This window comes from Hippopotamus amphibius, chromosome 10, assembly GCF_030028045.1.
Source record: "Hippopotamus amphibius kiboko isolate mHipAmp2 chromosome 10, mHipAmp2.hap2, whole genome shotgun sequence".
NCBI classification, from domain to species: domain Eukaryota; kingdom Metazoa; phylum Chordata; class Mammalia; order Artiodactyla; family Hippopotamidae; genus Hippopotamus; species Hippopotamus amphibius.
Genome location: NC_080195.1, coordinates 104326984 through 104349899, shown reverse-complemented (window position 1 = coordinate 104349899; position 22916 = coordinate 104326984). Strand labels below are relative to the sequence as shown.

Here is a 22916-nt window from a genome sequence, read left to right as displayed (position 1 = left end):
ACCACCAAACCAGCTTTACAACAATTGCTAAAGGAACTTTTCTAAGCGGGAAACACAAGAGAAGGAAAAGACCTAGAAAACCAAACCCAAAACAATTAAGAAAATGGTAATCGGAACATACATGTCAATAATCACCTTAAATGTAAATGGATTAAATGCTCCAACCAAAAGACACAGACTGGCTGAATGGATACAAAAACAAAACCCATCTATGTGCTGCCTACAAGAAACCCACTTCAGACCAAGGGACACATATAGACTGAAAGTAAGGGGATGGAAAAAGATATTCCATGCAAATGGAAGTCAAAAGAAAGCTGGAGTAGCAATACTCATATCACACAAATTAGACTTCAAAGTAAACTATTACAAGAGACAAGGAAGGACACTCCATAATGATCAAGGGATCCATCCAAGAAGAAGATATAGCAATTGTAAATATCTGTGCACCCAACATAGGAGCACCTCAATACATAAGGCAAATACTAACAGCCTATAAAAGGGGACATCGACAGTAACACAATAATAGTAGGAGACTTTAACACGCCACTTACAGCAATGGACAGATCATCCAAACAGAAAATAAATAAGGACATACAAGCTTTAAATGACATATTAGACCATCTCTACTTAATTGATATTTATAGGACATTCCATCCAAAAATGACAGAATACACTTTCTCTTCAAGTGCACACAGAACATTCTCCAGGATAGATCACATCTTGGATCACAAATCAAGCCTTGGTAAATTCAAAAAAATTGAAATTGTATCAAGCATTTTCTCTGACCACAGTGCCATGAGACTAGATATACATTACAGGAAAAAAATTGTAAAAAATACAACCACATGGAGACTAAACAGTATGCTATTAAACAACCAAGAAATGACTAAAGAAATCAAAGAGGAAATACCTAGAAACAAATGACAATGAAAACACAATGACCCAAAACCTATGGGACACAGCAAAAGCAATTCTAAGAGGGAAGCTGATAGCAACACAGTCCTACCTCAAGAAACAAGAAAAATATTGAATAAACAACCTAACCTTACACCTAAAACAATTAGAGAAAGAAAAACAAAAAAACCCCAAAGTGAGCAGAAGGAAAGAAATCGTAAAGATCAGATCAGAAATAAATGTAAAAGAAATAAAGGCAACAATAGCAAAGATCAGTGAAACTAAAAGCTGGTTCTTTAAGAAGATAAAATTGATAAACCATTAGCCAGACTCATCAGGAAAAAAGGGAGAAGACGCAAATCAACAGAATTAGAAATGAAAAAGGAGAAGTGACAATTGACACTGCAGAAATATAAAAGACCATGAGAGACTACTACAAGCAACTTTATGCCAATAAATTGGATAACCTGGAAGAAATGGATAAATTCTTAGAAAAGTGCAGTCTTCAAAGACTGAGCCAGGAAGAAACAGAAAATATGAACAGACCAGTCACAAGTACAGAAATTGAGACTGTCATTAAAAATCTCCCAACAAACAAAAGCCCAGGGCCAGATGACTTCCCAGGTGAATTCTATCAAACATTTAGAGAAGAGCTAACACCTATCCTTCTCAAACGCTTCCAAAATACGGCAGAAGGAGGAACACTCCTAAACTTATTCTATGAGGCCACCATCATCCTGATACCAAAACCAGGCAAGAATGTCACAAAAAGAGAACATTACAGGCCAGTATCACTGATGAATATAGATGCAAAAATCCTCAACAAAATTTTAGCTAACAGGATCCAACAGCACATTAAGAAGATCATACACCACGATCAAGTGGGGTTTATCCCTGGGATGCAAGGATTCTTCAGTACTCGCAAATCAGTCAATGTGATACATCATATCAACAAATTGAAGGATAAAAACCATATGATCATCTCAATAGATGCGGAAAAAGCTTTTGACAAAATTCAACATCCATTTATGATAAAAGCTCTCCAGAAAATGGGCAAAGAAGGAAATTACCTCAACATAATAAAAGCCATATATGAGAAACCAAAAGCCAACATCGTTCTAAATGGTGAAAAACTGAAAGCATTCCCTCTAAGAACAGGAACAAGACAAGGGTGCCCACTCTCACCATTATTATTCAACATAGTTTTGGAAGTTTTAGCCACAGCAATCAGAGAAGAAAAAGAAATAAAAGGAATCCAAATTGGAAAAGAAGAAGTATAATTGTCACTCTTTGCAGATGACATGATATTATACATAGACAACCCTAAAGACTCTACCAAAAAACTGCTGGCACTAATCAATGAATTTAGTAAAGCAGCAGGATAGAAAATTAATGTGCAGAAATCTCTTGCATTCCCATACACTAACAACGAAAAAGCAGAAAGAGAAATTAAGGAAACTCTCCCATTTACCATTGCAACAAAAAGAATAAAATACCTAGGAATAAACCTGCCTATGGAGGCAAAAGACCTATATGCAGAAGACTATAAGACACTGATGAAAGAAATCAAAGATAAAACAAACAGATGGAGAGAAATACTATATTCTTGGATTGGAAGAATCAATATTGTGAAAATGACTGTACTACCCAAAACAGTTTACAGATTCAACACAATCCCTATCAAATTACCAACGGCATTTTTCACAGAATTAGAACAAGAAATCTTATGATTTGTATGGAAATGCAGAAGACCCTGAATAGCCAAAGCAATCTTGAGAAGGAAAGATGGCGTTGGTGGAATTAGGCTTCCTGACTTCAAACTATACCACAAGGCCACAGTGATCAAGACAGTATGGTGCTGGCACAAAAATAGAAAGGAAGATCAATGGAACAGAATAGAGAACTCAGAGGTAAACCCAAGCACATATGGGCACCTTATCTTTGACAAAGGAGGCACGAATATACAGTAATGGATAAAAGGCAGCCTCTTCAATAAGTGGTGCTGGGAAAATTGGACAGCAACATGTAAAAGAATGAAATTAGAAAACTTCCTAACACCATACACAAAAATAAACTCAAAATGGATTAAAGACCTAAAATGTAAGGCCAGACACTATAAAACTCCTAGAGGAAAACATAGGCAGAACACTCTACAACATACATGAAGTAAGATCCTTGTTGACCCACCTCCTAGAATAGTGGAAATAAAATCAAGAATAAACAAATGGGACCTAATGAAACTTAAAAGCTTTTGCACAGTGAAAGAAACCACAAACAAGACAAGAAGACAACCCTCAGAATGGGAGAAAATACTTGCCAGCAAAGTAACGGACAAAGGATTTTCTCCAAAATATACAAGCAGCTCATGCAGCTTAAAACCAAGAAAGCAAATCACCCAATCCACAAATGGGCAGAAGACCTAAATAGACATTTCTCCAAAGAAGACATACAGATGGCCGACAAACATATGAAAAGCTGCTCAACATCACTAATCATTAGGGAAATGCAAGGCAAAGCCACAATGAGGTATCACCTCATACCGGTCAGAATGGCCATCATCAAAATATCTAGAAACAATACATGTTGGAGAGGGTGTGGAGAAAAGGGCACTCTCCTGCACTGTTGGTGGGAATGTAAGTTGGTACAGCCACTATGGAAAACAGTTTGGAGGTTCCTTAAAAAACTACAAATAGAACTACCATATGCTCCAGTAATCCCGCTACTGGGCATATACCTAGGGAAAACCATAATCCAAAAAGAAACAGGTACCCTAATGTTCACTGTAGCACTATTTACAATAGCCAGGACATGGAAGCAATCTAAAGACCCATCAGCAGATGAATGGTTAAAGAAGCTATGGCACATATATACAATGGAATATTACTCAGCCATAAAGAGAAATGAAATGGAGCTCTATGTAATGAGGTGGATAGACCTAGAGTCTGTCATACAGAGTGAAGTAAGCCAGAAAGAGAAAAACAAATATTGTATGCTAACTTATATATATGGAATCTAAAAATAGAAAAAAAAATGATACTGATGAACCCAGTGACAGTGCAAAAATAAGAATGCAGATGCAGAGAAAGTACTGGAGGACAAGGGGTTAGGTGGGCAGGGGGCAAAGGGGAAGCTTGGACGAAGTGAAAGAGTTGCATAGACATGTATACACTACCAACTGTAAAATACATAGCTAGTGGGAAGTTGCTGTATAACAAAGGGAGATAAACTTGATGATGGGTGATGCCTTAGAGGGCCAGGACAGGGAGGGTGGGAGGGAGTCTCAGGAGGGAGGGCATATGCGGATATATGTAGAAATACAGCTGATTCACTTTGGTGTACCTTATAAGCTGGTACAAGAGTATAAAGCAATTATATTCCAATAAAGAGCTTAAAAAAAAAAGATCTCATTGTGAGGTTTTGGGGGTTAGGACTTTGACATATGAATTTGGATTGGAGACATATTTCAACCCAGAATAGAGGCTGAGTGGAGAAAGATACTTTCCTTCTTGAAAGATAGTATGCATCAGTACCCAGCAGGTGCTCAGTAATTTGCTGTTATGGACTGAATTGTGGTCCCCCGCCCCACTCCAAGTTCATTTGTTGAAACTCCATGCACTCCTCCCAGCTTTTCTGTGACTGCATTTGGATAGAGGGCCTTTAAGAAGATAATCGAGGTTAAATGAGATCAGTAGCGTGGAGCCCTAATCCAATAGGGATAACGTCCTTATAAGAAGGGGAAGAGACACCAGAGCTCCTTCTCTCTCTGTGTGTGCACAGAGGAAAGGCCAAAGGCCAGGTGAGGACACAGTGAGAATATATAAGCCGAGGGGGAAAGATCTCCCCAGAAGTCAACCCTACCGGCATCTTGATCTTGGACTTTCTGCCTCCAGTACTGTTAGGTAATACACTTCTGTTGTTTAGGTCACCCAGCCCGTGGTGTTTTGTTATGGCAGCCCACACAGATGACATTTTTCTTTCTTCCAACGGTGACAGCTGTGTGTAGTTCCACTCATGGTAATATGGGCCATTGTTGAGGTCAGGATTGGTTAGCCTGCCTTTACTCTGGCACCGGGCAGTGTGGTAGCTTCTGGTCGGTGTTATTTTTAGTCTTCTGTCTTCATTTAATGGATTGGATAGCTAAGGATGGGAAAGCTTAAGTAGTTTGCTCGAAGCCACTTTAATAGATTAAGCAATGGAACTTGAGGGTGAATCCCAATGCTCTCAGAGCTCACTTGGGTAAATCCAGGGCAAATGTATTTAATTCTTTATTTAAAAATGCAATTCATAGTGACATGTGGATGTCATTGAGTAGCAAAGAAATGAAACAGAGTGGGTCAGTGACACACTGCACTGTTTTGTGATAAATGTAGGTTAACTGATTTAATGGAAAACTACAATCTAGGGGAAAGTGGACTTGAAAAGCTTAAACCCTTGAAAAATCTCCAATTACCCAGTTATGACTGGGATAGAATATGTGCAGCTCTTTGAGGCTAAAACATTTATCAGAAAACACTTTTTCTGTCTCTTGGAGTTAAAACTGTTGCTTTAATTCAAAATGTACTTGTTGGATGGTGACTGTGTGCCTGGGTTTGTGCTGGGTGTTGAGCACCAGAAGCTAGAATTTATAGGTGCCCTACTGAATTAGCTGCCAGCTTAGTGGGGCTGGCTAAATGGACAGTGGGCAGAGGGAGGTCATTACAGCATGCTGTGGGAGCAGGCCAGGTGCAGGGGCTATCTCACAGACTAAGGGCAGACCTCAGGGATGGCTTTCCTAAAAGAGGTGATGCTTGAGCAGATTTTTGGGCAAGTTCCGGTTATTCAGACAAAGCTGAGTATTGGTGTTTCAGGCAGAGAATAAAGTAAGTGTATCAACATGGAGATAGTGGGGGGATAGCCCACTTGGAGGACTGTGTACACACAAGTACTGCCCCTTTGTCTCCTTTCTCCTTTTTTCCGTCTTTTCTTCTATTCCATCAGTGGTATTTTGGTAAAGTGACTTCAGGGATGAGTCAAAAAGCCTCATTTCCGTGGTGTAAATATTACCACCATGGCTGATTCCAAGCTACCAACATGATGTCGATTGGCCCACAGTATTTTAAAACTTTTTAACAATTGGTCATAAGTGTATGCAATCCCACTCAGTAGACCACTGCTTCGCATCCATCCATCATCTATCCATTCATCTTTCATAATTCATCCATCTCTTTCATCCATCCATTCATTAATCCATCTCTCATCCACCTATCCATCCATCTATTCATTCATCCATCGATCTTCCATTATCCATCCATCTATCCGTTCGTCATCCATCTATTACCCATCTATCCACCTGTCCACCCATCCATCTATCCATCATCTGCCCATCCATCCATGCATCTGTCTATCCATCTGTTCATTTATTCATCCATCCATTTTCCATTATTCACCAATCTATCCATTCATCCCTCATTTATTATCCATCCACCTATCCATCTATCATCCATCCATCCACTGATCCATCCATTCACCCACCTATCTATATACCTATCTATCCATCCATCTATCATCCATCCATCCATTGTTCTGTCCATCCACCCACCTATCCATCCATCTATTCATCCATCTGTTCCTCCATTATTTGTCCGTCCATCCATCCATCCATCCATCCATCCACAAACATAGTTTCACCAAAAAGAATCATAGGAATGTCATGTTAAAGGTTTTAGCATTCCCTTGGTCGTCTTCTCATTTTACAGACAAGGAGACTGATGTCTAGAAAGAGGAAGTGGCTTTCTTAAAGTCTATTTGTGGAACTGAGATTATGACTTTTGGCTTCAGAATTTAAGTCTGCAGCTGCCTCCCTTAAGTAAAGAAAACACAATCTCAAATACAGCTTGGTAATTCCTGAGTTGGGGCCATGTGAAATTCATGTTGCACACACCACACTGCTGTCAGTCTCTGCTTTTGTGTGACAGTCCTAACACTCATGAAAGTGTTTTTGTGGTTCCTTATCTCAGTAGTTGCTGGTTCCCTGCAGGCTCCAAATTTCCTTCGCAGGGGGTTCAAAATGTCCCTGTTGAAATAACATTCTTCTCCTGCTTCATAGCAGTGGGTTTCAGAATTTAATTTAGCAGTTGGCTCTTGATACTTATCCAGTCTTTGATGATTTCTGGATTTCATTTCTCTCTCTTTCTCTCTTTTTTTGTGATATGCTCGTCTTTCCTTTGAGACTGCAACTCAAGGCACCCATTTGTGGTCTGAACCAGTTGCTTCTTGGGAGCCCCGTTTGTGTTGGGCTGAATTTCCTGGGAAATATCTACAGATTTGAAAAAAAATTTATTTCCTCATTCCTGGGGTTCTAGAAGTGTGTCTTGGAGCTTTTGGGAGATGAATAATTGATATTGCTTTTGACGGTCTTTATTTTTCTTTCTTTCTTTTTTTTAACTGAGGTGTAGCTGATGTACAATATTATTTAAGTTTCAGGTATACAACATAATGATTCGCAATATTTAAAGGTTATGTTTCATTTATAGCTGTTATAAAATATTGGTTATATTCCTTAAATTGTCAACTCTGAGAGAGGAAGGGTGACTCTTACTATCTGAGAAGCCTTATTTTGAAACTGTGGACAGATGGTCTGGTGACTTGAATGTTCCAGAGGGCTCTATTTTAAATTAGCTTCTATGTTGTAATATTGAGTAAAAAAAGCAAGACGCTAGGACATGCCTAGGATGCCACTTTTGATTAGAGTAAATAAACAAGTTGGTGGTTTCCTCTGGGGAGTGAAAATGAGGGTAGTAATGACTTGAAGAGAAAACTTTCCCCCTTTTAAGTTTACGTGTTTCTGTATTGTTTATTTTTATTTTCTTTTTTCTTTTTAATTACAAGTGTGTAATAAAGCAAATCCAGACTAAACAGAAAGCCTGGCTATATTTTAATAGGAGTCATCTGGGTGTGGCCAATAAACTTTCTGTTGTCTTTTTAAGATAGTTTGCCATTTACCCAATGTAAAGTTTACATGTGTTTAGCTTGTAAGTTGTAACTTTAGATACAGTTAATGTTGGTTGCTAGAAAATCATAAGGGCTGATGTATTCACACTTGCTGAGTAAGAGCAGAAATTTAAACGTAAAACTTCACTGCGGATTCTCCCTTCACCATACTCTTTTTACCAATTGTTTCATAATGAGGTTAATCATCTACTCGCGTGCATGGCCCAAGCTGGTCATTTTTCAGGACTTCTGACAGAGATTGTAAAACCTCCTGGCGATATTCTGCGAGCTGACTTGGGGCTATTATGTTTTTCCAGTGCTCCTTGACTGGCGCTCTCAGCTGCCTGGGACGGGGAGAGTCAGTCGATTTCACTGGCTTTCCCAGAGCAGCATCGCGTTCTCTGATTCCAGCCATCCTGCCTTCCCACCTCTTTCCCCGTAAATGAACTTCTTTCCTGTACTTGGCAGTTCTGTCCTCATCCTTAGGATGTCCTCTGGCATTCCTGATCTTCAATTAGGAAAAATAAATTAAGTCCCATTCCCTGTGGCTCTGAGCATTTGAAAAGGCAGAGAGTGTGTAGATTATTGTACAAGAAATAGCAGATCAGTGTGTAATAGCCTAAAATGGAAAAAGAAATGTGACTGCTTATTCAGGCATTTGCAAAACAACGCAGGCTGCCTCCCAGTGGTCTCTTATAAAAGCAATTTCCAGAAATGCGTGGACTAGGTAAGTGATATGTTACTGATAGAAAGCAAAATTGGCGATAATACTAGCAGACGATTATGGTTCCTCTGTTTTATAGTCTGTGCGAATTTCTTTCCAGTTATTAGGTTGAACTATATGAATTGCCAAATTGAGCTACCAAAAGGGCAATTTCATCCAATTCAACCTAAGAGAGCTTGTTTGCTGAGTCATAAGACATGGGAAATGTGTGTCTACAAAAGGAAAGGACATGAGATGGACGTGCTTTAAGGAAAGCGGGCATCCTTTTTTTATTTGAACCTGTCTCTAATGGTTAGTATTCACTTAACTGACACTTGATTATTGCCTCACTAGCTTTCAGAAAGTATCTAGAGCAAAATTGGTTGCCTAGCAACGCGTTCCAGCCCAGGAGGGTTGGAGAATGGGTCAGTGATTAACAATTATGTACAATCGAGTTTAAAAATGCATAGCGCCCTGCGACACCCATGCTCTGACCACCAGGAAGCATCAGCGTTCTGCTGGCCTGGGTGTTTGCCTATTGTATGTGAATTTATTACAATTCTGGTCTGGATTTCATGGTTGCAATTCAGAAAAATTTTGCCCTGGACCAAAATAGGCTTCTGGTGCTCCTGTGTACATTGGTCCATTTTGCAGAAGCATCTGACACCCATCATTTGGTTGGTCGCTTATCTGGATACTCATTCCTTTGAAAAGTGAAAAGAGAAAATGAAGAATTTGCATATTTGTGATTGTTTTCATCGCAATATATTGGCCTCTATTAGTGAATCTATAATTTGCCAAAGAACAAGTACACACAAAATGAGTGACAACGGCTCTGTCACTTAACCCAAGTCATTTTTTCAAGAATTATTACCGCTGGGCAGATGTTCTTCCTGAAATGGCCCAAGGCCTGAATCGTTTCTCTTCCTTCCATTCCAGCAAAAGAGAAGACACATTTTGAATCATCCAGTTCTTACTTAATCTTTCTGTCAGCACAAATATCAATGGTGTAAATCCTGAAAGCGGCAGGAAAGCTGGGAAAGCATTTTTATAACTCTGGCAAAGCTAATAAAACACATTTCATTGTTAAGAATCATTGAGTTTAATTGGCAAATCAATTTTTAGGCCCTTTCCATTTGTATTTTGTTTAATCAACAAAAATAAATCGCCCTGCCAACCTTGAACGCTCCAAGTCGGAGAACAGTGGCACATATTTCGTTCGTCCTGCCAAAAGTGCTTTCCCACAGAAATGTCTTAATTGAAGATGATTTATATTCGGAAGCGTGGATGTTTTATCATTTGTCTGAAGAAGGAAAAAGCTGTGTAAGCAAGTAGTATGCAGCCGTTTTCGGCATTGTTTTTGCATTTATCTATACGTTATCCCTCAGATATTTATAGAAAAGCGACCTTCCCTAGCCCTTCTTGCTGATAATTCAGGCTCCGTGTCCTGACGTAGCTGTCGAATAACCCCAGTAACCTTTGGTGAGAGGTTTTTGCTGAGGAGGACTTCCCAAACCTAGGTCTTTCCCCCTTTTCTGCAGGGTTTTACTGACCCTGAATCCTATTTTGGTGGAAAATGGCTGACATCTTAGTGCTGGAAGATGTGTGTCCTGAGCAGCCCTGGGGAAGTGGGCTGCTGTCTTGCTTTGTTGGTGGGAGAACCTCACTAGCCAGGCTGTGGGGTCTCAGTTTTGGCTTTTGCTGCCTTCTTTGCACTTCAGGGACGGGGGAGAGATGACGAGAAGTACCACTGTTGTGATGCCTACACAGTGTGTTCTCAGTTCTCACGACACCCCCCTGAGTTAAGGAAGCTAAACCCCATGTATCTGGTGGGGAAGCTGAAGTTCAGAGAACATCAGTAACAGTTTGTATGTGGAGTGGCTTCCGTTGGAATCCTGTTCTGTTTGTCTGCAGTTGTCTTTCCATTTCACTGGTGCTGGGAACTAGCAAAGACCGCCACTCTCTAATACCCCAGTTTCACTGAACTGGGTTTCCCCTCTCAGGGCTCCTGGGGGGTAGGTACCGTAGAGTGATGGTGGCAGACGCTCTGTGGGTGCTTATTGTGTGCCTGGCATGTTTCCAGGAGCTTCTTGTGTACGCTTAACTTGTGTAAGCCTCATTCTCCTCGTAGCTTCTGCCGTCCTCCTCTTGCAGATGAGGAAACTGAGGCACGAAGTGGTTAGGGGACTGGTCCAAGGTCACATGGCTGATGGCTGGGGACGTCAGGATTTGATTCCTGGTAATCTGCCGCAGCGTCCACGATCTTAGGGGCTTGCCTTCCATTGAATGCACCCTTGTTTGTTCATCCTTCTCCATGCTTCCAAAGCAGCGGGGAAGATGCTGAGGCCAGAGGAAGGAAAAATGGTACCGTTTTATGGACAGCGGGGGCCATTGATTTACTAGTTGCCTCAATTTGGGGCCCATTCGTTGATTTTCAGCTGCACCGGGATGTCCTTCCTGCTGCCTTTTCTCCATTTCCCATTGGTTGTCTGGGCTCTGTGAAAGCTCCATCTTCCACAGGGCCCTCTCAGATTAATGAGAGGCCAGTTGTTTTCCAGGGGTCACCAGGAAACCCCCACTGTGACCTGCACATTACTTAACAGGCAAAAGCAAGGAACCTCAATGAACCCAGAACCAAACTCAGCAACTGTAAGTAACCACTTCTAGGAAGCCAAAGAGATTGTAAAAATCTAGCAACTACCTGAAATTCCACACATTCTTTGGGTTTACTAGGGCCCCACTCTCAGCACCGTCAGGTACCAGGGATCAAGTGATCCTCAGATCAGGTGGGGAATGAGGGAGAATTTTCACATTCCCTTGGGGTGGGATGGCGTACAGCAAGTCAGATCATTAATATAGTGCTGAGGGTAATATGTGCACAGAGCAATTTCTGATGCCAAGCCCTGTGCAAGGCATTGTGCATATATTAATCATTAGCTGGTTGCTGTTAATATCCCCTTCGCTTACAAATGAGAAAGTACACTGTTTGTTTAGTTATTTATTTATTCATTTATTTATTTATTGGCTGCTTTGGCTCTCCATTACTGCATGCAGGCTTTCTCTAGTTGCAGTGAGTGGCGAGTGGGGGCTACTCTTTGTTGCAGTGCGTGGGCTTCTTATTGTGGTGGCTTCTCTTATTGCGGAGCACGGGCTAGGCACACGGGCTTCAGTAGTTGTGGCACATGGGCTCAATAGTTATGGCTCTTGGGCTCTAGAGCGCAGACTCAGTAGTTGTGGCACGCAAGTTGCTCCTCGGCATGTGAGATCTTCTCAGACAAGGAATCAAACCCGTGTCCCCTGCATTGTCAGGCAGATTCTGAACCACTGTGCCGCCAGGGAACCCCTCCACTATGTTTTATGTGAAGTATATTATAATTTTAGGAATGCTAAAATATGAAACATATTTTAGAATCAAGGGTGTATGTGGTATGTGGCTTGTGGGCTGGTGGTGCCAGTATCTGGAGGCCCTTCAGAGCACGAGATGGACCTTGGTAACTAGCTGAAACATGCAGGGCGGTACTTTAGCCGTCATTTATTGAGTTATTACTATGTGCCAGACACTATTCTAAGAAGTTGACATGAATTTTTAAAATCCTCACAAAAAGATAGGCACTGTGATTATGATTATGCCTGATTTATAAATGAGGAAACTGAGTCAGTGGGGGTAATGTAACTTGCCCAAGGCCACCCAGGCAGTATGTAGCAGGGCCAAGTGTCAGCTGAGGCTGTCTGGCTCTGGGCTCTGCCTCTGAGCTAAGGCCCCTGGTACAGCCGGGAAAGGGACAGTGGCACAGGGGACAGACACATACAGGCTCCCTGTGGGATGGAGGCTCTGGTCCCTCTCAGGTGCCCTTGCCCAGGTGGCTCGTTACCCCCTTTTCGCATCCATCTTGGTGTGGAATTGGAGCTGATTTCACCAGTCTTTTGTAGGTTTCTGTTTGTTTGTACCTGAGATCATCCCATTAGCGAAGCAAATGGAGAAGAGCTCCGATGTGAATCCTACCTAAAACATACCTGGGAAGGCATTTAGTGGGTCTTAGAGGCATTTTCTTATTGACCTCCACAGCAGTCTCATGAGGTTCATACTGAATGGTAAAGGGGGAAACTGTATGTAGCCCAGAGAGGGTGAGTCACATATCCTTGGTCACACAGCAGGTCAGGGGCAGAGCTGGGCTCAGGCCACGTATGTGTCTATAAAGTAAGGGCTGACTCCACGGTGGGGGTCACCCCTGCCCCCAGATGGGGCCCCCGCAAACAGCTCCAGGGCATTTCTGTGGGGTCAGCTCTGCTCTTCTACTTCACTTCCCCCTCCTGCTTTGCTGCCTTCCACACTCTGCCTTGCCTCCATGCTCTGAGCTTTTCAGAACAACAGGACAAGATTTTCCACAGCCTGGAACTGTTTTTGCTGTTGCTTGTGCATCCGAGCACCTGCTGAGCTGATGAGCTTTTGAAATGACACTTGACTGTCGGGAGGGAGCCGTGAGTGAGTTGCAGGAACACACCATCCCAGCTGCCTCCTTGGGGTGGGTGGTGGTGGGCGGAGGGGAGGCGGTGGGTCCTCCTCAAGCCCAGCCCCTTGGGGAGGGCAGGAGGCTGTGTTCCTTCTCCTGCAGCTGGCACGGGGAACCCGCCTTCAGCCTGGTCATTTTTCTTTTCCTGGGCAGATGGTGGCTGTTTCTGTGCTATGTTTCCCTTACAGCCCTGGCTCTCCATTTTGGGGTCAGCTTTTGAGAATACAATTACATTTTTGACCTTTTTCTTTCTGGATTTCTCTTTTCAGAAAAATGCACATGTATACAAAGTTCTGTCTCTAAATTCTGGATTTTCGTGGGAACCCTTACAGTGAGCGCCTCCTTGAACATATCTTGTTCTGCATGCACATACCATGAAATCTAGCTTAAAAATTGGGCCCCCCCCCACCAGCTGCCACCAGTTGAGGGTAAATATGGAAAATTAAATTTTTGATTCTTTGTCCCTCTTCTCTTTCCATCGTTGTCAATCAGAAGCCAGGCAGGAAAGTATATGGCACAATCAAAGAGGTGACAGAACAGAGTTTAATGAAGGTATGTCATGGGGTTGAGAAGCAGAAAGGGGGATTGAGGTACACTGAGGTGACAGGAGGAAACCCCTCTGACTTAGTCCATTCAGACTACTATAACGAAATAAATGCCATAAAGTTCTCATAGTTCTGGAGGCTGGGAAGTTCAGGGTCAAGGCACTGGTGGATTTGGTGTCTGATGAGGGTTTGCTTCTTGGTCTGTAAATGGATGTCCAGTGGCAGAAGGGGTAAGGAAACTCTCTGGGGTCTCTTTCATAAGGACACTAATCCCATTTGTGAGGTCTCCACCCTTGTGACCTAATCACCTCGCAAAGGCCTTACCTCCTAATACCATCTCACTGGGGATTAGGTTTCAACGTATAACTTTGGGGGGGACATAGTCTACGGCCCCCTCCAACTCCTAGAAGTAGGGATAGAGAGAGAAGATCACCTGAGAGAAGCTGTGACCTGTGATGGAGAGACCCCCAGGTGACCCTGATGGAGAGACCCCCAGGTGACCCTCCAGGGAGGAAGCAGGGGGTGCATGCTCCTTCCTCCCTCCCTCCACCCTTCCTCCCTCCCTCCCTCTCTTGCTTCTTCCCTTTTTTCCTTCTTTCCTTCCTTTCTTCCCCTCCTCCTACTCTCCTGGCTTCTACTGGTACCTCCCAAGGGGCCAGAGGGCAAGGGAGCCTGATTGATGCAGGTCATAGAGGTCAGCCTCCTAGGATACAGGTCCCAGTGGAAGAAGATGGGAAGTAATCTGAAGGTCAACCAGAGAATATTTAGTACATTGCCCTTCAGATTCTTAAATAACTTTTATCCCGGAGATGGTACCTTTAAGAGTGCAGGGAGTGGCTCTGTCATCCGTAAATGCTCTCCCTGGGGATTAGGCTTCATGGGGAATTGCTTAGCTTGTGCTTTGGAGGTTTTGTAATCCTGTTAGTGATTGCAGGCTTCCTCTTCTTTTCAGATGCTTTTAAATCCAGTCTTTTACTTTTTTTTTTTCTATTTTATTTGTATGCCTATTATAACAAGGTCACTTGAAAAGGCTTCATTAGACCTCATGATGATGAACCAGTCTGCTTCAGTATTACAGGGGATTGTATATAAGTCACTCATGTGGCATTATGTTTAAAAGTAGTTTCCCCCATCCTATGATAGCTTGATGTATAGAAATGAGCATTTTTGGATTTTGCAAACAGATATATGGGGAAACAATTGAGAAATTAAAAAGTGTTATGCAGTGTAAGGTGTTATGAGACAGTGGGTGTAACTGATGTCACCAAGCTTGGATCTGGGAGTCTGGGATCTGTCTGTTCCTGGCACCTGCTCACACTTCTCTGTGACCTTGGACACCTCCTCTAGGCATCAGCATTTCTATTTGTAACTTGGAGTTACCATTACTGACAAAGACTCTCTCCTTAAGTGAACTTAGGCTCCTCTGATTCCTATTTTTGTCTAGATCTGCACCTCGGTCCCTGTCCTGTCTTTGCCCTGCCCAGCCCAGTTTTAGCAAGAATCCTGCTAAAGTCAGTTTAGAGAGAATTCCCCACCCTTGATATGTGATCACCCTCGATATCTGATCCTCCTGGGCTGCCTACAGCAAAAATTCTATTGCCTGTTTGTTCAATAAGAATTCCCCTACCCTGATGTCTCCTCTTAGTAATTTTCTGTCCACTGACCACCTCAACCTACTTGATTGCTGTAAATCCTTGGGTGTCTTTGCTATATTCAGAGTTGAGTCCAATCTCTCTCCTATTTTGCAGTAGCCCTGAAAAAAGTGTTCCTTACCATTTTAACAAGCATCAGAATAATTTTTTATTTAAGTTTACCCACCAGAAAGCCTTAGAGTTGTTTGGGATCCCCAAGGACCTCTGGTCCAACCTCACCCAATGTCAAGAGCCATGTGGAGCTCACTGTGAGGAGTCCAGCACCTCAGGGCAGCAAATGAGGACCCCATTCGCTCCCTTGGGGGCTGGTTCTTATTGCTGAGAAGCTCTGCCTCCATTTCAAGCTCAAAATCTGCCTTCCCTTTTATACATGATGTGCTTCTTTTTCTTTCATGAAGTGAAGTGCATGGGATTTGTGAAAGCTGTTTATCACTCAGAAAGCTTTTTTTCAAATTTTCAGATTGATGGCTGTTTTCCAGATGTTAACATTATCCGAAGCCTGACCTCCACATGGTATGTATGCTCTGAAGGACCTTCTAGGTCCATCAAGGGTATATAAATACATCAGCTGTGTAACTTATTTGTTTATCATTTACCCCTGAATCTGTCCCTGGTGTTTGTTGATTTTCACCCATTATTCTTTCCGTATCACCTCATTCATGGGTATATTTGAAAAATAGTGACTTCTACAGGATCGAAACAACTAAAGTTATTTTCTTGAAGAAAGAATTTTAGGATAAGGATTAAAAAAGAAAACCAGATTTATTTATAAATATTTCAATATGACTCTCTGAAAAGGCAGAGATTCTTTTTGTTAAAACTAACACAGTGCTATTATCACACATAAAAAAATGAACAATAATTCATTTTTTAATATCACTGAATATTCATGTTCAGATTTCTCTGATTGTCTAAGAAATATTTTTTCATAATTAGTTAAAAATACCTCAGAGAAATCAAGGATTTAAACAAAGTCCACATGGTGCATTTGGTTGATATATCTCCTGAGGTTTCCTGTCCTTCTCTTGTTCAGTCTTGTTTTTTTTTTTAACTTAAAAAAAGTTAAAAAAAATTTTTAAAAATTGCATATTTATTTATATTTATTTATTTATTTATTTAAAAATTAAAAAAATTTGTTTTTGGCCACACCATTGGGCATGTGGAAGCTTCCATGACCAGAGATCAAACCCATGCTCCCTGCATTGGTAGCTTGGCGTCTTAACCACTGGACCGCCAGGGAAGTCCCTGGAAATAAATTTTTGTTGGAAACACAGCCACACATGCTTTTTTTTACATATCGTTGGTGGTTGTTTTATTGCTACAACAGCAGAGTTGAGTAATGGCCTGAACAAAGCCTGAAATATTTACTGTTTGGCCCTTTACAGAAAGAAAGTTTGCTGACCTGTGGGCTGGAAGGTAAGCAGAGGATGAGTCAGGCTTTAGCATATGGAGCAAACAAAAATAATCCCTCGTCCCTGAAATGCGGCTCAGCGCCAATACCTGTGAATGTGAAATTCTGTAGCTCACAAGTTGTGGCTTAAATCATTAAAATAGTTTTGTTTTTCTTTGTTCATTTTTCTACCCATAAGATGACATCATCCTTCTACTTGCCTGGAAATATAATTTAGCATGGGTGGGTTCACATGAAATAATGGTGTCATTTTACTGGGTAGATAATTGACTATTAGTAATCTGCAAATTCAGCATTTGAGTCCTGATTTGCTATACCTTCCTTCTTAGATAGTGTAAAGCTTTCTCTTCCACCAGTTTACTCCTATGGATTTGTTTTGCCTTTTTAGGGTGAAAAATTCTCCATCTTTTCAATGAATGTCTCATGCTAAGGATTTTCAAAATAAGTAGACGTGCAGTTTTTTCCCCTAAATAGAACTCAGCTAGTTTTATCTAAACTATTCCTTTTGTCTTTTGGTTATATTGTATGCTACATTATTATGGATGGCTTTGGAATTCTTTGTGTAAAAAAAAAAATTGAAATAGATTTAAAATATGAAGGACTTTTTTTTCTTAATTGCATCTTAATGTAATAAAAACCGGAGTGTAATTATTAAAAATGATAGGAGGAAAGAATTAAAACAATAAAATTGCTTAGCAAAGCTCCTGTTTCATATGCATTTGGAAATAATTGGTATGATAATGTGTAATTAAAAATCTTTCTTTGAAGTATGAAGCTTAAGCTTGGCTGGGCAGGGGACCTCTGAGGACGTGGTGATGTCTAAATTAGTTCCTATAGTAACAGTTCTGAATCTGTGCACAGATTCTAGCATCTTGCTACCTGCTTTATTAAGTGTGAAGAGAGAGATACTTCCTATAAGAAGGGCCAGGACAGAGGGTCCTCTAATGCTTTATCAGACACCTACTACTGCCCTGTTGATTAGGTAAAAGAGGAGAAGAGAAACTCAATATGGGCTGTGGCTTTAGCTCAAACCATAGGGTAATTTCCTGGAGCCTTGATGTAGACCAGGTAGAGGACCTTTTTTGCCCAAGTGTCAGGTTAGCCTGGGGTTTATGCCTTCAACAGGCTGAGCAGCCTTCTTGGCTTATTTTCTAGACCCACCCCCTAATCTGGCCCCGAGGATCTTATTGCTGAGATGACCAGAGATGATGAGTCCAAGAAGAAGCCCCACTAGGAGAAAGAGGGGAAGGGATTGGGCTCTCAGGCTCGGAGCCTGAGTCTCAGTTTCCCTGTGACCTTGGTCATTGGCTCCCCAAGGACTGGGAGACAAGAACACACAAGGACTCAAATAAGGGAACTGGGAGAGAACATTCCAGGCAGACCTGAGCTTTTATTTGCTACTCTTTTGGTTCAGGTGTTCCTTGCCTGGGACCCACCATGTCCGGGCTCCTTCTCAGAGCGGTGGGGGTGGGGTTGGGGGTGGGGGGCGGGGAGGAGGATCCTATTCACTGCCCCCCAGTGCTGAATACCCGAGTCCCAGCCTGTTGGGGGAAGTTAGCCCTGTAAAGAGGGTGAGGTCAAGACAGTCCCACCAGAGCTTATCTTTTGAAAGAGTTACACGGGGGTGGGGTGTCTGGGGAGGCAGCACTGCCCAGTACACTTATTTGAAGGAGACTACTGCTGTTCAGAAATTTGGGGCCTCTAGTTTTGGAAATAGCTTTTAGAGTCTGAGGTTTATTCTTTGGAATCCCTTCATCAATGGCCAATCTTTCTCTTTTTGGATGGCTTTGATTTTCAGTAAAATTCTTAAAAAAAATTTTTTTTTCCTCATTTTAATTTTTTTTTCTGGCAAAATTCACATGTTGCCTTCCTGGACAGGCCTCCCTAAGAATTGAACATGAAGTAGCAGCCCCTCCACACACACTCTCCCCACCCTCTCACAACCCCTGTTACACTGCTCTAGTCTCATCATAGAACTGGGGCCCTTGGAACTTCCTTATTCACTGGTGTGTTCATCGCCCGTCCTTCCCAAGGTCACCAATGGCCCATGACCTCAATCAGAGGCTGCCATACCTCTCATTCAGGGACAAATCTGCTGTGCAGGGTGAGTTCTTCAGTTGGTGAGTGTCTTATAAATAGTTTTCCAAGGTGACAACATTAAGGGAATGACTTGAGATTCCAGAAATATGTGTTCTGATCTATCTTGGTGACCAAACCAAACCAAGACAGTTTCCTTATCAAATCTTATGTGTTGGCATGATCTGCAGTGTGGAGGCTTAGACTGGGTTCAGGGTGTCTATCTAATTGTGGTTTTAGATCCTAGTAGCCTCTGCTCTCTCCACCTCCCAGCACAGTTTCACTTGGGTAACAAGGAGATTCACCCCGATCAGAGTGTCTCTGCCTCAGAGCTGCTGACACTTTGGACTGGATCCTTCCTTGTGGTGCAGGCTGTCCTGAGCTTCGTGGGATGTTTAGCAGCATCTTGGGCCTCTGCCCACTAGATGCCAATACCCCGCCCCACCAGTGGCAACCAAAGTGTCTCCAGACATTGCCAGATGTCATTGGGGAAGCGGAGTAAAATTGCGCTGGTTGAGAACCACTGGTCTAGTGATACACTCTCATACCCACGCTTCTACCGTGAACCTTTTACACCATCTTTTATCATTTATCCGTTACTGCGGGTCAGATTTGTTAATGTGTAAGAAAGCGCTTTGAAACAATAGCATGTTGTTCAAATTTGGATTCTGTCGATGAGGGAAGTTTTGTTTTGTAATCTACATCTGTGCTCTTGCTTTTTTGTCACCATTGTCCCTAGTGTTTCCCTTTGTCATTTGTGAAATACTCTCCTCCACCCCCGATCCCTCCTCCGTCCCCCAGCCAAGGGGATGGTTGCCCTTTGCTAAAGCATTGTGTGAGTTTGATCCCAAAGATCACAGTCTTGGCTGGAAGGAACTTTGAAGGATCTCTGGGCAATAAATGTCCAGTTAAGGTCGACATCCGTATTATCGTCTTGTTCATTCCCATCATTCTAAAGATGAAGAAACTAAGGCCCAAGGACGTACAGTGACTCACCCACACTGTGGTTATGGGCAGAGTCAGGATGGTAGGGGTGTTTCTGGGGAATTTTTTTACACATTTGTTTTCACGTTTGTGGTTGATGCTGTGATTGGCAGAGTTCTCTCGGGGCTCTTACCTCTCCTGTGAGGTCCCTGCTGGAGCCTGAACAGAAAGCATGCCTGTCCTAAGTTTGTCAGAGGACTTGCTAACAAAAAGTTTTTAAAAAAGATGATCAGGGAGGAAATTAGGGGAGTCAGAGAAAGAGAGGGACAGAGGAGTGGTTTAAACTACATAGACATTTAATGAAAATGGGGAAACTGTGTGAGAAAAGCAATGCAAAGGAAATGAAAAGAGGAGACAGAGGGAACCCCTGATAAAGGAACCAAAGAATTCAATCAGCCAAATAAAGTGTGTGGATGTTGATTTGAACAGCACGTGTGTGTGTGTTGAAACAAGATTGAATAGTTGAATTGGATTATGGGTCCATGGGCATTGTATCCTCATAATGCAACTTTCCATAGTCAACAATTCCAAAGAAATGGAAACCTGATCAATTTCAGTAAATTATAAACTTCTTTGCAATGACAAAACAATATTTATATAAATAGTGTGAGACATTTGTTAATTTGAAAATCTTATCTTAAAGAGGCTCTTCCGAGCCTAGCAGATACTCTGTGGTTTCCCTGGCAAAGTCTCTTTGCCCTGAGTGACAGGCAGATGTGCAAACAGGAGCTGGAGGAAGCTTGTCCTCACTAGGTGGTCAGGGAGGCTGTCTCTCTGTCTGTCTTTGGCTGCTGGTTTCCACCCCCACCCATCCCCATCCCCAAGCCAGCAGACACTCTGCAGTGTCCCCGACCATCCCTCCATCCCTTCTGCCCCCTTGAGAAAATGGTCTGTGGACCAGCTTATTTTTTTCCACATATATTTTATTATTTAAATATTATGTAAGGAACATATGCTTTTTGTAAAAACCATGCAGAGTAACAATGAAAGTTCCTGTCCTTCTCTCTTCCCCCCCCCCCCCCATTGATTTCATGGCCTTTTCCAGAAATACATAAATATTTATAATAAAGTGATGAGTATCTTTTTAGGGCTTTTTTGGCTATTACCACCATGTCAGAGTTTTATTTTATTTCTTCAATTTTTAGTAATGCCAAAAAAAATTTTAAACAGTCAAAGAGGGTTGGGAGTATAGCGCAAAAGAACTTTCTTTCCTCTACTCCAACCTTCAGTCAAATTCAGTTTATTGTTCTCATAATGTCCTTTATAAGCACAAGGATCTAGTTCTGAATGAGGTGTTGCATTTAATTGTCATGTCTCTGAGCACCTGTTATGAGCTATGCCTTGTTCTAAACCCTGGGAATGTATCAGCAAAAAATACAGACGAAAATCCGTCTTTGTGGAGCTTGCATTCTAGCAGGGGAGACAGAAAAACAATAAACGTAACAAATACTAAATGTTGTAGAATGGTACAAGGCGATAAATGTCATAGGTAAAAGCATAGCAGGGCACAAGGTCATTTGGTGCCACTTTAAATACATCCGTCTCGTGGACTTACCTGGTGGTGCAGGGGTTAAGAATCCACTTGCTGATGAAGGGAACATGGGTTCATTCCTTGGTCTCAGAAGATCCCACGTGTCACGGAGCAACTGAGCCCGTGTGCCACAACTACTGAGCCTGCGCTCTAGAGCCTGTGAACCACAACTGCTGAGCCCATGCACCACGGCTGCTGAAGTCTGCTCACCCAGAGCCCGTGCTGTACAACAAGAGAAGCCACTGCAATGAGAAGCCCGTGTACCACAAGGAAGAGTAGCCCCTGCTCACCGCAACTAGAGAAAGCCTGTGTGCAGCAGCGAAGACCCAATGCAGCCAATAAACAAACAAACAAACAACAACCAAATAAATACATTGGTTTGGACTAGCCTGATGAGAAGAGGCTTTTGGGCACACCTGAAAGGAAGTGTGGATATCAAGGAAGAACATTCGGAAAGAGGTAATAAGAGCCAGTGCCAAGGCTGTGAGGTCGGGCCTCGCAGTGTGTTTGAGCAAGGAGGCCAGTGGGCCAGGTCACTCAGTCTGTGTAGGCCAGTTCATTTTTTCTCCTCTTTTTGAGCTGATTCCTTGTTAATTCATGGAAATGTCTTCTTTCTGCTACTGCTTTTTCATCTGATGACGTTTCCTGGTCCCACCTTTTCTTATGTTTCTTGACATTTCCCATCAAAGTTCTGCCTCGTCCTGATGAGTGAGATTTGGGACTATGATTTTGTTTATCCTCTTGGCCACTTCCTGTCTGACTCTGTTTAGCTTGTCCCTGGTGCATCTTCTTTCCCTGCTTGCTTGTTGCTTTGCCCTTTTCTTCGCCTTTCTTAGCACCTTCTGCCTTTGAGAACTTAACCCACCTTCCCTCCGCCAGTGGTGCTTGCTCGAGCAGGTATCGTTCTAAGCGCTTGAGTTGTTAATTTAATCATCAGTAGTAACCTTGGGTGATAGGTAATATGTATATTTTTTAATTGTATGAATGAGGAAATTCAAGTACAGAAAGAAAAGGTAATTCAGCCATAGTCACGTGGCTGGGAAGTGCTGGGGCTCAGCCCCAGGCCATTTGCTTCAGTCACGTGGGCTCTCATCTGCTGTGTGATGGATACACGTCCACACCTGACCGTTTCCCGATGAGCAAGTAGCTCACTATCTGGTTTTTGTCCTGTTGGTACGGAGCTTGTTTGTCCCTCCAGGAATGTCCTCAGCACCCTTCTTCCATTCTTTTCTGGCAGATCCCACCTCACCCCCTGCCCCCCAGCCCCGAGCCCCCTTGATCACTCCTTTCTCTGAGCCCCACTTAACGCCTGGTGTTTTCCATCCTGGCTTTGTGTTGGAACCATTAAGGTCACTTGAATTGGATTACGCAACTGTGTATAGACTTGGCAAAGTTCCCTGTTCACAGAACATATATATTTTTTATTAGTGTTGGGTGAATTATCTGAATTTAAAAATGCATGAGAAAAATATGATCTATTAAATCAAGCATGCGGTCTGTTTGGCAGTCTGAGTCACCCAGTCTGCCTGTCCCTTCGCTGGCTCTGCCTGGGGTTGGGTACCCCCGATATCAGCCGGCGTGATGGATGGGCAGCGCCAGGATGCCTGTGGCCCAGTTGACTGGCCGCGCCTGCTGCTCGA

General features: G+C 42.5%; 1 protein-coding gene across 5 annotated transcripts in view; it reads left to right on the top strand.

Moving 5' to 3' along the window:
- The window catches only part of TIAM1 (TIAM Rac1 associated GEF 1), a 395420-nt gene that overhangs the window by 75474 nt on the left and 297030 nt on the right, over positions 1-22916 (top strand). For 3 of the 5 annotated variants that reach the window (XM_057696184.1, XM_057696189.1, XM_057696181.1), the window contains exon 2: positions 15735-15787. The exons of the other annotated variants lie outside the window; for them this stretch is intronic. The gene's annotated coding sequence lies outside the window, so the exon portion shown is untranslated. The remainder of the gene's footprint in view (positions 1-15734; positions 15788-22916) is intronic. 5 annotated transcript variants of the gene reach the window in all.